This window comes from Nelumbo lutea, chromosome 4, assembly GCF_056320005.1.
Source record: "Nelumbo lutea isolate HS-2025 chromosome 4, American lotus-T2T, whole genome shotgun sequence".
NCBI classification, from domain to species: domain Eukaryota; kingdom Viridiplantae; phylum Streptophyta; class Magnoliopsida; order Proteales; family Nelumbonaceae; genus Nelumbo; species Nelumbo lutea.
In genome coordinates, this window is record NC_142687.1 from 1,945,228 (window position 1) to 1,957,772 (window position 12,545).

A 12,545-nucleotide genomic window follows, 5' to 3' on the forward strand; every position below is an offset into this window, starting at 1 on the left:
CATGTGATGTAATCGTTTCTGGTCACGTACCGTTTTTTGTGAAGTATAAAACTTTTTTGGCTAAGTACCTCATTAATTGACCCGGTGGTGACGTGCCTTGGTGATGAGCTACTTAGTGGTGAACTCCCTGGTGGAGAGCTACTTAGTGACGAACTGCCTGGTGGCGAGCTCCCTGGTGGACTCGTCATTTAACCTGTTCCTAGGCGACCTGCAACTCAGAGGATGGTGGAGCTCCCTGGTGCAGTGCAACCCGACTACCTTCTGCATGAGGTGATTTCCTCTCCTTTGTAGGCGGCAGGAGCTGAGGGACCTGCGAGAACATCCTTTTTTCCCTCCTCTTTGTAGACGACAAGAGTTGAGGGACCTACGAGAACTGAATCAGAGGACCCGGGGTATTTTCCCGGCGGGGACTCTCCGACACTTAAGTTAGCACTCTGATTGTAGAGAGCTTTAAAGATGATATTGGAGAAATGAGAGAGATAAAGAGCAAGGATTACCTCCATTTTTTCCATCCCCCTCCCCTTTGGGGGGTGAGGTCTTTATATACCAGAGTCCTTGCGGGTTAGGTGGGTGAAAAGCCTCCAAACGGTAAGACTCGTCCCATCCCGTCAGAACCGGGGTACGGTGGTGAACTCTCCTCGAGGTCGTCAGGCTGGCGCTTGTGTCAGGCGGCCAGGTTGTTAGGGCGGCGCCTGCGTCAGTCGGCGGGTCAGTGTCTGGGTCGGGTCGTCAGGTCAGCGCCCGTGTCAATCGGCGGGTCGGTGTCAAGGCCAGGTTGTCAGGCAGGAGATCTTCTTGCGATACGTCAAACTACTCCTGTACCGAGCTACCGTACAAGTGGCGAGCTGCCTAGTGGCGAGTTGCCTATGTAATGCCGAGTTGTCTAAGTTGCCAGGCTATGACGTTGAGCTCCCTGTGGCTAGCCGCCTATGGGGAGCTACTTGTGGCGAGCTGCTTATGGCGAGCTGCCTGTGGCTAGCCGCCTATGGGGAGCTGTTTGTGGCGAGCTGCCTGTGGCAAGCTGCATATGGCAAGCTGCCTGTGGCAAGCTACTTATGGCAAGCTGCCTGTGGTGAGGTGCCTATGGCGAGTTGCCTATGGTCGAGCTGCCTGTGGCGAGCTGCCTATGGCGAGCTGTCAAGAGGCCACACTTAGTTGGCATGAGGTGCCATGTGTCACATTTTCACTGGAGGGCCAAATCTGCCCTCATCAATTGCCCCCCACTCTCGAGCTGAGAGTAACTCTGTGAAGGGAGTAGATTTCTTTTGGCCTGTAAGTCGACGAGCTAGTAAATGCTGATCCAATTCCTTAGGCTTTGGGAGTTGCCTGTATGTGGCAAGCTGCGAGTAAGGCGAGGGGGTCTCCACCAATTCAGTAATGTAGCCCTTAGGCTCTGGGGCAACTTATAGTTCCCTTTTGTTGATTTTGCTCCTGCTGAGGAAGTGACTGGATATTTAGCAATAGTGTGGCCCGTAGGCTTTGGGAGTGACTCGTAGTCTACTCTTCGTTGACTTTTGCCCATGCCGGAGAGGCGACCAAGTCTTAAGCAGTAATGTGGTCCGTAGGCTTTGGGAGTGACTCGTAGTCTACTCTTTTTTTACTTTGCCTGTGTCGAAGAGGCGACCGGGTCTTAAGTAGTAATGTGGCCCGTAGACTTCGCTTGTGAGGTGTCGAGCTAAGATTGTGTTGCATCAGCTTCGTAATGCCGATCACCCACTCCTACAAGAAGCTACTAGGAGCTCGACTTTCGGGAGCAGCACTACTAACTTTAGGTCGCCAACTCACACGGGAGCCTTGGAAGGCTTGACCGGTAAGGGCGCCTATGTAGTCTGTTGGCCGCCAACTCCCGCGGAAGCCACGAAGAACTCATCTTTGTAGGGGGACCTTGCGGAGAGGACTGATGAGGCATTATCTGAATTGAAAGTAAGGTTGGTAGAGCTACTTAGTTTGTTAGCTCCCTGCATAGTCTTTGAGTTCATAACAAATGTAAACTATAAAGCGATAGCTTCAATTTCTAAAAAGTAAGGATTTAGCTTTGATAAGATGAGTACTTAGCTTTTGTAGGATGAGAACTTAGCTTTTTGTAGCGTGATTCCACAGATGACGCCAATTGATGTAACCGTTTCTAGTCACGTACCATTTTTTGTGATGTATAAAATTTTTTTGGCTAAGTACCTCGTTATTTGACCCGGTGGTGACGTGCCTTGGTGATGAGCTACTTGGTGGCGAACTCCCTAGTGGAGAACTGCTTGGTGGTGACCTCCCTGGTGGAGAGCTACTTAGTGACGAACTGCCTGGCGGCGAACTCCCTAGTGGACTCGTCATTTGACCTACTCCTAGGCGGCCTGCAACTCAGAGGACGGTGGAGCTTTCTGGTGCAGCGCAACCCAACTACCTTCTGCATGAGGTGATTTCCTCTCCTTTGTAGGCGGCAGGAGCTGAGGGACCTGCGAGAACATCCTTTTTTCCCTCCTCTTTGTAGACGGTGGGAGCTGAGGGACCTATGAGAACTGAATCAGAGGACCCGAGGGTATTTTCCCGGCGGGGACTCCGACGCTTAAGTTAGCACTCTAATTGTAGAGTGCTTTGAAGATGATATTGGAGAAACGAGAGAGATTAAGAGCAGGGATTACCTCCATTTTTTCCATCCCCTCCCCTTTGGGGGGTGAGGTCTTTATATACCGGAGTCATCGCGGGTTAGGTGGGTGAAAAGCCTCCAAACGGTAAGACTCGTCACATCCCGTCAGAACCGGGGTACGGTGGTGAACTCTCCTCGATGTCGTCAGGCTGGCGCTTGTGTCAGGCGGCGAGGTCGACACCTGGGACAGGTTGTTAGGATGGTGCTTGCGTCAGTCGGCGGGTCAGTATCTAGGCCAGGTTGTCAGGCAGGATATCTTCCTGTGATACGTCAAACTACTCCTATACCGAGCTACCGTACAAGTGGTGAGCTGCTTAGTGGCGAGCTACCTAGTGGCGAGCTGCCTATGCAATGCCGAGTTGTCTAAGTTGCCAAGCTATGAGGGTGAGCTGCCTGTGGCTAGCCGCCTGTGGCGAACTACCTGTGGGGAGCTGCCTGTGGCGAGCTGCTTATGGCGAGCTGCCTATGGTCGAGCTGCTTGTGGCAAGCTGCTTATGGCGAATTGCCTATGGCGAGCTGCCTGTGGCGAGCTGTCAAGAGGCAACACTTAATTGGCATGAGGTGCCATGTGTCACAATTCCACTGGAGGGCCAAATCTGCCCTCATCAACATGTAATTTACAAATAGAGTAAATTAAAAGACCCCATTGTACTATGGAGTCAATGACAAAGATCCCCCCTATACTTCAATTTGCAACAAAGACCCCCTAAACTTTTGCATTGCAACAACTGCCCCTCATCATTAAGTCAAATGATGAAAGGCATTAAATTACCTAAACACCCCACTAAACATTCTTTATCTTTTTTTTCTTGCCATTTCTCTTAAAGCCTAAGAAACCTAAATATAATTCCATTGCTTCTCAACAGGAAATACTTTTGTCATCTCACCAATGATCATCACGAGAAAAAATGAAAAAATTTCCAATAAGTTAATTAAAAAGGGGACACTCACCATTGGAAAAAAAAAAATCTCTGGTAAGTTAATTAAAAAGGGATATTCACTTGTTGGGCATGGCTTTTGAAACTCTAAACTCCAAACATTTACCATTGTCTTTATCATAGCCATTTCAGTTAATTTCAATGGAGAAGACAATGAATAGTACAAAGTGTAAAAGCAAAGTAAGATGGTTTCATAAATTTAAAAAAATGGTAAAATAAATTAGAAAATGATAGTTTGGTTATTTAGAAAACTTTAAACAGTCGGATAAAAATCTTTTTCAAAGTTAACTGATAGAACGCTAATGGATGGGGTCTTTGTCACTAACCCCATAGTACAAGGGGGTTCTTTCTAATTTACCCCTACAAATATGATATGGATTGGGCATTAGGCCCATGGTCAACCGTGAATCTTGCCTAGCCCCCTTGACTTGCATCTCCTATTTAAAAGGAAACTAAAGAATGACCCCCTTTTATTTATCTATTCTAATAAATTTTATTTTACACCCATTTTCTATGTTCTAAATCTAGGTTATTATTTTATTTGATTTTTATGTATAGATTTATTATTTAATTTAAAAGACCAAATCAAATTCTATTTCTAAACATTACCTCACTTTATAGATCCTACATACCACTTGTTTTAGAAAGAAACTTTCTGATATGAGAGCTTTATATATATATATATATATATATATATATATATATATATATATATATATATATATAAACTGCAATGTCATCTTTTTCTTTAAAAAAACTGTGAAACGTGAAAAACGTGTCAGCATGAGTGTCAAAAGAATTTGCTTCTTGGCAATTCTTCATAGGCAAAATGGTTTTGGTAGGCAAGTGGACTACATAACGAATGTAGCCTCCCTCCCCCGTTTTGATCCCCAAGGCCAGATTCGATTCTAAGGGCCTGTTTGTATTGCAGGAATAGGGGTCGAATCGGAATGGAAATGGCACTCTGATTCCCATTCTTGGTGGAATCCCTCCACATCTTTTGGGAATGAAATTTCATTTCAGCTTATTTCAATTCCTATTCAGTTCCTATCTGAACCAAACAGACTATGGGTATAGGAGTTCACATCTCCGCCCCACAATACATCCCCACCATGTATTAGGAACATCTCCCGAGGCGGATATGTGATCTTTGGGAATAGACCATTCCAATTCAAATTCCAATTGGTTGTTACCTTTAAGCTGAATTGGTAGTTGGGCATTTAGGTTTTTCATTTGCATCTTAGGATTTATTTGGTTCACAACGAAAATTTGAATCGGAATTGAAATCATTTGGAATCATAATGGTCTATTCCCATAATCCATTTGATTTAGACGGGAATGGGAATGGAAATTAGAATCAGCAAGAATGGAATTTTATTCACAAAGGAAGGGCCGGAAATATCCATTCCTTCAAATTTGGAAATGAGATTATAATTCCAAACCCCATTCCCACAAACCAAACGGGGCTTTAGGTTTTTTTTCCCCAAAATAGTCAAGGAAAAAAGTGGGGTGCAGAATTGACATAACATGCACATCATCACTTAAGCCGTATAGCACTGATTGGTGCAAGTTTAGACACCATGTGAACCTGGTTTCTGAGATGTCAAATCATCTGGTTTTGTTGGTGAATTCAAATCAACCCCCAAGAGAGACAGGATATGCTCCTCACAAATGGGCGATTCACATATACATCCACCATGCATTGAGAATATCTTTCATAAATAATAATTAATTAATATGGGAGATATTCCCAATACACGATAGAATGTGCATGTGAAGCGCCCTGTATGAGAAGCAGATCCGGTCTCCCCACAAGATTACGCCCTGCAATGTCCCACAATACATTCCTGCTATATAGGCGTGTACATAACAACGATGTACAATGGGACGTTGTAGGGGGCAACCTTGTGGGGTAGGGGTGGGGGTGGGCTGATTTCGTCTCTTTGTTTTGTTCAGGAAGCGGTTCAAATCAAAATAATTCGTTAGGCCTTGCGGGTGGGCCATTGGAATGTCTATCTTTAATTCTTTAATTCTTTATCTTTATCATATAATGTTCATGCCGGCTTTTGCTTCATGAAGTGACCGGCGAAACGCATGATTCATTTATTATCTTTTTGGAGAACATTATCTCTCGAAATTTGAGCTAACATTTTTTTCGACTTGCAATGGGATGATGTGAGCTGGTCCTGGAACATCCATTCATTACACACAAGCAAAGCTATCCAATATTCCTACTATCATTGGTTGGACCTTGGACAGTGAGAACTGTTTATTTGCAGTGATGCATTGAAATTTGGTATCATGATCAAGTGTAATGGCACTGGTATGTGCATGTATAACTGTATAAGTATAAGTTAAAGATATAAGTTAATATTATATAATTATATTAAATTTTAATGATCTGTACGGATTCCAATACAAATGTTCACTTTATGTATAAACACTTGTATAATCAAATAAAGGTTAAAATATAAGTTGGCATTATATACTCAATTTAACTTTTATGATCTGCAACAGAATCAAGACAAATATCTATTTTATAATAGTAATTACATTACTATTCACATGGGAGAGATATTATATGCACTGCGTTAAATCTACGGTTACCAAATTTAAGGATCTAGGAAGATGCATGCAGGGCCTACTGGCTATACAACACAGGTAGTTTGCCTTTTTTTTTTCCTGCCTATTCATGGAGGCCCACTGACCTTACCACTGAGAATTTATGGAAAAGTTCATGATATTCGTGGAGATGCTAAATGACCATCTCAACTACTGAATAATATTAGCAGATGTTCAAGTAACCATCCACGCTATAAGCTAGCTGGTACTATTCATTGATATAGAGTTCCCCCTCTCCCTCCAATCCAACACGCACAAGGAAAGAAGATAAAAAAAAGCATGTGATGGACATCTGTTTAATGTTTATAGTCATAAGGCCTTTACTTTGGGAGACTAAATCAGCCCTCCACAAGACTGTCCCCCACAATATCTGACATCACATCTTCATCATGTGTCGAGAAATATTTTCAATACATGACGAGGATGTACTGTGGGATATTGTAAAGGGCTGATTTGAACTCCCATTTTGAATGTTTGTATGGTTATGAAGAGTCTAAGTTTGCTCCCCAGATAGTGCTATTTGCAATTGCACATTGTAAACATCTTCATACTCGAGGTCATATCAACACCCCACAAGCATCTTACATACACATCTCAACATGCATTAAAAATATCTCCTACTTATCAATTGTCATTGGGAGATGTTATGAATACATTATTGGAATGTGCTGTGGGGGTACAGAATATATGTCTGCATACTCGTCGCTGGCTACATCGTTTTGTGAGTGGCAAATCCAAAATCACTTGAAACAATCTATGCACAAAGCAATGCACATCAAATCACTGAATCAATCAATAGAGAATATGCCAGTGTTATATGCACATGGGACCTGCATCTTATGGGTGTGTTCAATCTTATTCACAGCTTTGTTTGTGGTCCATCCGGACTCGTTTTATGACACTGATTACCAATACAGCACATCATGTAAACGTTGTCATATGGTGATTAGTTCGGTGGCTTCGGCCTGGTTTTTACAACGAGGTCAGGATGCTATAATGTAGTGTAGGCTATGTAGCCAAGCTTAGCCGATATAATTAGGAGTAATCATTCATACCAGCCCCACAAACGGTTCGGTCCTCTAATCGGCAAATTTCAGTCCCAGCAAAGGCTGTCAGTGGAATCCTAAAATCTAACTCTAACATCCATGCCATTATTTGGATTTGGATGTTAAAACCTGCACCGGTTTAGTAATCGGACCCGGTGCGAGTTTAGCCAAAGTACTGATCTGATAAAAAAAATTGGGTCGGAACATAATAGTGTGTATGGGTTGAAATAGTATATTTTTTAATTTTTCTTAATTTTAATTAAATCTCAATTTTATTCTAAATCTGAATATCAACTTGGACCGGATTCTGAATGGGATAAACGGTAATTGGATCTGATTCAGATGTATATAAAATCGATCTAAATTTTACCCGATTACAGTTGTAGGCCCAGCTATCTTAAGTATGGTTTTTAAAACCGACCCGGAGGTCGGACCGGTCAAGGTCCAGGCCCGTTCTGACAAAAAAATAAAAACACTTAGAAAAAATTTAAAAAAATGAAAATCAGTTCAAACCATTAGAACGGTTTGAACAGCTAACTGCCTGAATCAGCGGTTTACTGACCAAAATCAATGATTTTTATATAAAATTCGGTTAAACCAGAACCAGTCACCTAACTGATTCCCGGTTTTTCCAGTCCAACCGTCCGGTCAGATTTTGAAAACCATGATCTTAAGGCTCCATCTAACCCGTTATCACCATTGGGTCTGATCTATGTGTTAGTCTTAAAAAAAGAAATAAAACGAGACAAAAAATAAAGACAAAAACATCATTGCTCCATCTCCCGTTAGTGTTTTTTTTTTTTTTTTTTGAGTGATACGGATCACCCATTAGTCTCTTCCCCCTATTTAATCCACGAGTAATATTTGCTTTCCATGTTTTCTATGAAGGTCCGGACTATGCACCTGCAACTTTTTTTTTCTCGTCCAAGTGTCAGTGGGGCGGGTTAAGCGGTAGATCCGCACTGACCCAATCCTTATTAAGTTAGGGTAGATTGTCAATGGGTCGGGTCTATCCAATGGATCTGAGCTGAATGGACTGGACGGATTATAACGGTTCTGGTTTGACGATTTTGTCCTTGGTTCTTGCCTGTTTCAAGATATTAAATTTTTTTTCATGTTTTATGTTCGAAGTGATAAATTTAATAGATAATAAATAAGATAATATTAATTAACAAGATTTAATAATTTAGTCACATATAAATAATTTAGTACTTTCCTATTACTGTAATATCGAAATTTAAATGTTAAGTTATTATTTAAATGAATAAACGTGGCTTTTAGTATAATCGGTTCTGGACCCGATAACCCCAATTATTAATTGAGACGATTTTGGGTATGTGATTTTGTCATGACTCACGATTAATGATCGTTTGGAATTAGTTCTACCTAAACCTGACCCGTTGGCAATCCTAAGTTATGATTAAATTGGATTTTTTTGAGATTTTGGGTTGAGGTGAAGTCGTGCTCAACTCAGTATATATGTATGTATTGTGGTTTTTAAAACTGGATCGGATTGGACGATCGAATTGGAAAAACTGGTAACCAGTTAGTCCCTGGATTCGATTATAATAAAAATTGGAAATTTGTAAAAAACATTGAAAAAGTAAAAAAACCATTGACCCGAGTGATTGGACCGCTAAACCGTTTGACCCGGGCAGCATTTCACAGGTTATCCTTTTTTTATTTTCACAGTTTTAATTAAAAACAGCAAAAAATAAAATGACTTGAATCCCTAAATCAAAATTGAATGCTTAAGGCCCTTTAGGGTTAGAACCCCATTTTTGTTCTAACCCTTCCCTCCTCTCAACCCTCACACCCAACCGACCACCTGTGGCGGCCAATACCTCTAGCGTCCGACAGCGACACACACCGACCAATGGCGATTGATAACTACCGGCGACGGCGAGTTTGCAGCACATCCAAAGTTTCAGGCTCCAGCAGTAAGAGTTGCGGCAAGCGAGTACGTAGCAGTAGACGACGAGTTTGTAGCGACAAATGGCGAGTTTGCAACAAACAAACATCTCTCACAAGTTACAACCCAAACTCGCGAATTTGTCTCTCTTTTTTTTTTTCTTTTGGAAAGCACAGACCAACTGGGTGAGTTCCGGTTTAAGTGCCTTGCTAAGAAAAAAGACAAAATTGGTTAGTGAGTTTGTCTTCTTTCACTTGTCTTCTTTAGCTTGCTCCGGTTTGTCTCTTCAGGCTACTTGTCTGCACAATTTTTGTTATTAATAAATCAATTTCCTCCTCAAAGGGGTCTTTCATTTCTCGAATGAAATAACTCATACCCGAAAACACCCCCTATTAATTAATAATTTATGGGGTGTTTGTCAATATGTATGATTTTATTTATTCAAAATAAAAATAAGAATTTAATATAGGGGTATCTATATACTTTCGGGGGGTACGTAGTAACACTGGCTTCAATTTTAACTTGCGACAATGAAGTACCCTTTATTTTCAGAAATCAACACTCAAGTTCAATTGTCATGGTTTCTCAGGCATATCACCAAAAATACAAAAAAAAGTTCAATTGTCAGCATTCTGTCACTTATGTGGAATAAGGTATGTCATGTGCACCTTGAAACACTTGAAAAATCCCAAAACTATCCTTTTATATGTTTCAAGAGAATGTTTTGTCATAACGCATTTATTTGTGCATTAAACATGTACATTTTTGTCATTTTGTAATATCATTTTCTCATCTATTGAAATCAGGAATGGACATTTTTATAAATTTACCACTCATCTTAAGTTCTTAACGCCAATTAAGGGACTTAGACTTAGTGTACATGCACAGAATACGCCATTGTTACATTGTTACAAGTGAAAGTTGGGGAGTGTCACTTCCCAAAAGTACAAGGTACTTTTCCCTATAAAAACCAATAAGATATCCATTAAACATTTGTTGTAAAATTTCTGACCAGTCAACCAAAATTATAAACGTTGTAGCCAATCAAATCAGATGTTATTTATCAAAATGCATGGGTGGGGTACCATACATTTTACTTCAAATAATTGTTTAGTTCAAGAACTTTCTTGAACTTTTCTGTTTCTCTTATTTCATATCAAACGAAACATAGCCTCGGTGGCTCGGTGTTCAAGATCCAAATCAGACTTATCAGATTGAGTATTCCGTCCGTGACTCGGCGCAAAATACAGTTGGATTCTCTCTCTATAATATATACAAGGAAGACGTGTGGAGGTAGCCTGCCTTGCGCCCTTGCCCTGGTTAGTCTTCACAGATAATGGTCTTAGCGTTGACTGTTGACCTGCTACACTCGACGGGTTGACCTTGGTTCGGGTTTCTTAACAGAGAAACCCACTACTTTACTCTTCTAAAAGTGATTAGAGCGAGAGGAAGAATCAGAATCAAGAAGCTAGATCACGAGATCGGGTGACTGGATGATGCCCAATTTTGCTAGATTGGGACTTCCAAGTGGGGTCCATTCTTCCGTTAATCACAAACTCCCAACCCTCGATCTTGACGTTTAGGCCGGTTAAAAAGTGTAACATACATCGCCCCAAATAATTGTCCTATACACCCTACTATTCTTATGGTTATGACCATAAGGCCCCGGGAGTCGGACCAGGACCAAACGATTCAATAATCCATATACATGTAGGAGACGGTAGGTCGATTGTGTGACGGTCAAGAAAATACTTGGTTCACGCCGTCAGTGCTGATTATTCTGGCGCTCCTTGTCGCACCTCACTGAACAACGGCCAAAGCGAACCACTAGGGCGAGGGTGAGCCATTTATTAGTCGAGCCAAGCCGCGCCCGAGCGCGGGAACGGAGACTAGTGGGGCCGCAGAAAAGCATTAACGGTTCCGAGAAACCACGCTCTGATTTTTCTCTCCACTCCTTCGCTCTCTCTACCCTTTGCCGAGCGAAGCGGATAAAACGAAACCAGCTTTTTCTCTCCTTCTGACCTTAAAAAAACCAGCTTTCTTCCTCAATACTGTCTCTTCGCCCACCATCATTTATTTATCCATGGACTCTCTGTAGTTTTTCTTTACCGTGGCTCCTCCCTTTCCTCCGGTTCTTCTATTGCCTTTTTTTTCTTCCTTTTGCGAGAAGCATTGGTGATGTTGCAGGTACTACTTTTCATCGATTTATTTCGTTTCGATTTCTAGGGTTTCTTTTTGAATCCGAGTAAGTAATCAGAAAGCTTCCTTAATTTTATTTGTTTTCCCTACGCCTCATCAGTATTTTATTCTTTTAGTGGTCTTTGTTTAATCTCTTAATCTATGCATGGATAAGACTTGCACTTTTCTGTACAAAATTTGGGGTTAAGATCTTATGTGAACAAGTTTTGCTTTGTTCCCCTGTTATTTTATTTTAATTTTTTTTTTCGTTCAAACGTGGAGTTCTGAATATTGGACTATTTCGAACTTCCAAGTAACTCGGAAGCAGGAAATTTTGTTAATGATTGCTTTGCTCTTTCTTTCTATTGATTTTAGAACTTGTCTTTTTTCCCCTTTTTCCCCCCGAGCCGCGTATAAGTTAATAATAAGTGCGAAACCGGTTGCTAGATTTGAACTCCTGTCTAATTTTATCGCATAAATTTAGCAATTGATGGGACTTGAACATTGATTACTTCTTACCCGAAAAAGAAAAAGAATATTGATTACCATATTGGTGAAAGGCGAGAAGATTGTGCCTTTCTTTATCACTTAAATTGATGTTTATACGTAATTGGTATTGTACTTTTGTTAGTGGACTTGTCCTTAAAGCATGATACTTATGTTGGCCAATGGGGTTACTACTTTATTAGAGAGAAAAGAAATTCATGTGAGCGTGCAGTATGCTTGGATGTCAAACTTGCATGGAAGCATTCAAAATAATAAATATACTGAATTCCAAATACATACGCATTCCCATTGTTGACTGGGAGTGCTTATTATGTGAATATCACTTCCTTTAATTTCTAACTCCACACAGGAGTTCCATATTTACTAACCTTAAGCTGCTAACTCTAAAAGTTATTTTATTAATATAATGAATTTGACTAATCCAACAATGGTTGGAACTGAGTTCAACATATTTAACAGGAAACTGGTTTGATAAACGTTCTGCTTTTTAGAGCATTCGCTTTTTTCCCTTTTATTCTTTTAGCACAGTAATTTTTTAAACTTATCCATGAAAATTCAGAAATTTATTTTCTGTAAGATTTGTTTTATGGGTCAATGTCGCTGCTAATTTTGAGATATGTGTAAGAGAGATTTACACATGTAATGAGAGTTATTAACTTAATTGAACCAATGCTTTTTTTTTATATATATATTTCACAATATCA

General features: G+C 40.7%; 1 protein-coding gene across 10 annotated transcripts in view; it reads left to right on the forward strand.

Annotated features, from left to right (window-relative positions):
• The first annotated feature begins 10,887 nt into the window (after nucleotides 1-10,887).
• The window catches only part of LOC148853342 (nuclear factor kappa-B-binding protein), a 30,186-nt gene continuing 28,528 nt past the window's right edge, over nucleotides 10,888-12,545 (forward strand). For 5 of the 10 annotated variants that reach the window (XM_088940827.1, XM_088940833.1, XM_088940829.1 and 2 more), the window contains exon 1: nucleotides 10,888-11,343. The gene's annotated coding sequence lies outside the window, so the exon portion shown is untranslated. The remainder of the gene's footprint in view (nucleotides 11,344-12,545) is intronic. The other 5 variants (XM_088940830.1, XM_088940836.1, XM_088940828.1 and 2 more) reach the window with 3 other exon arrangements.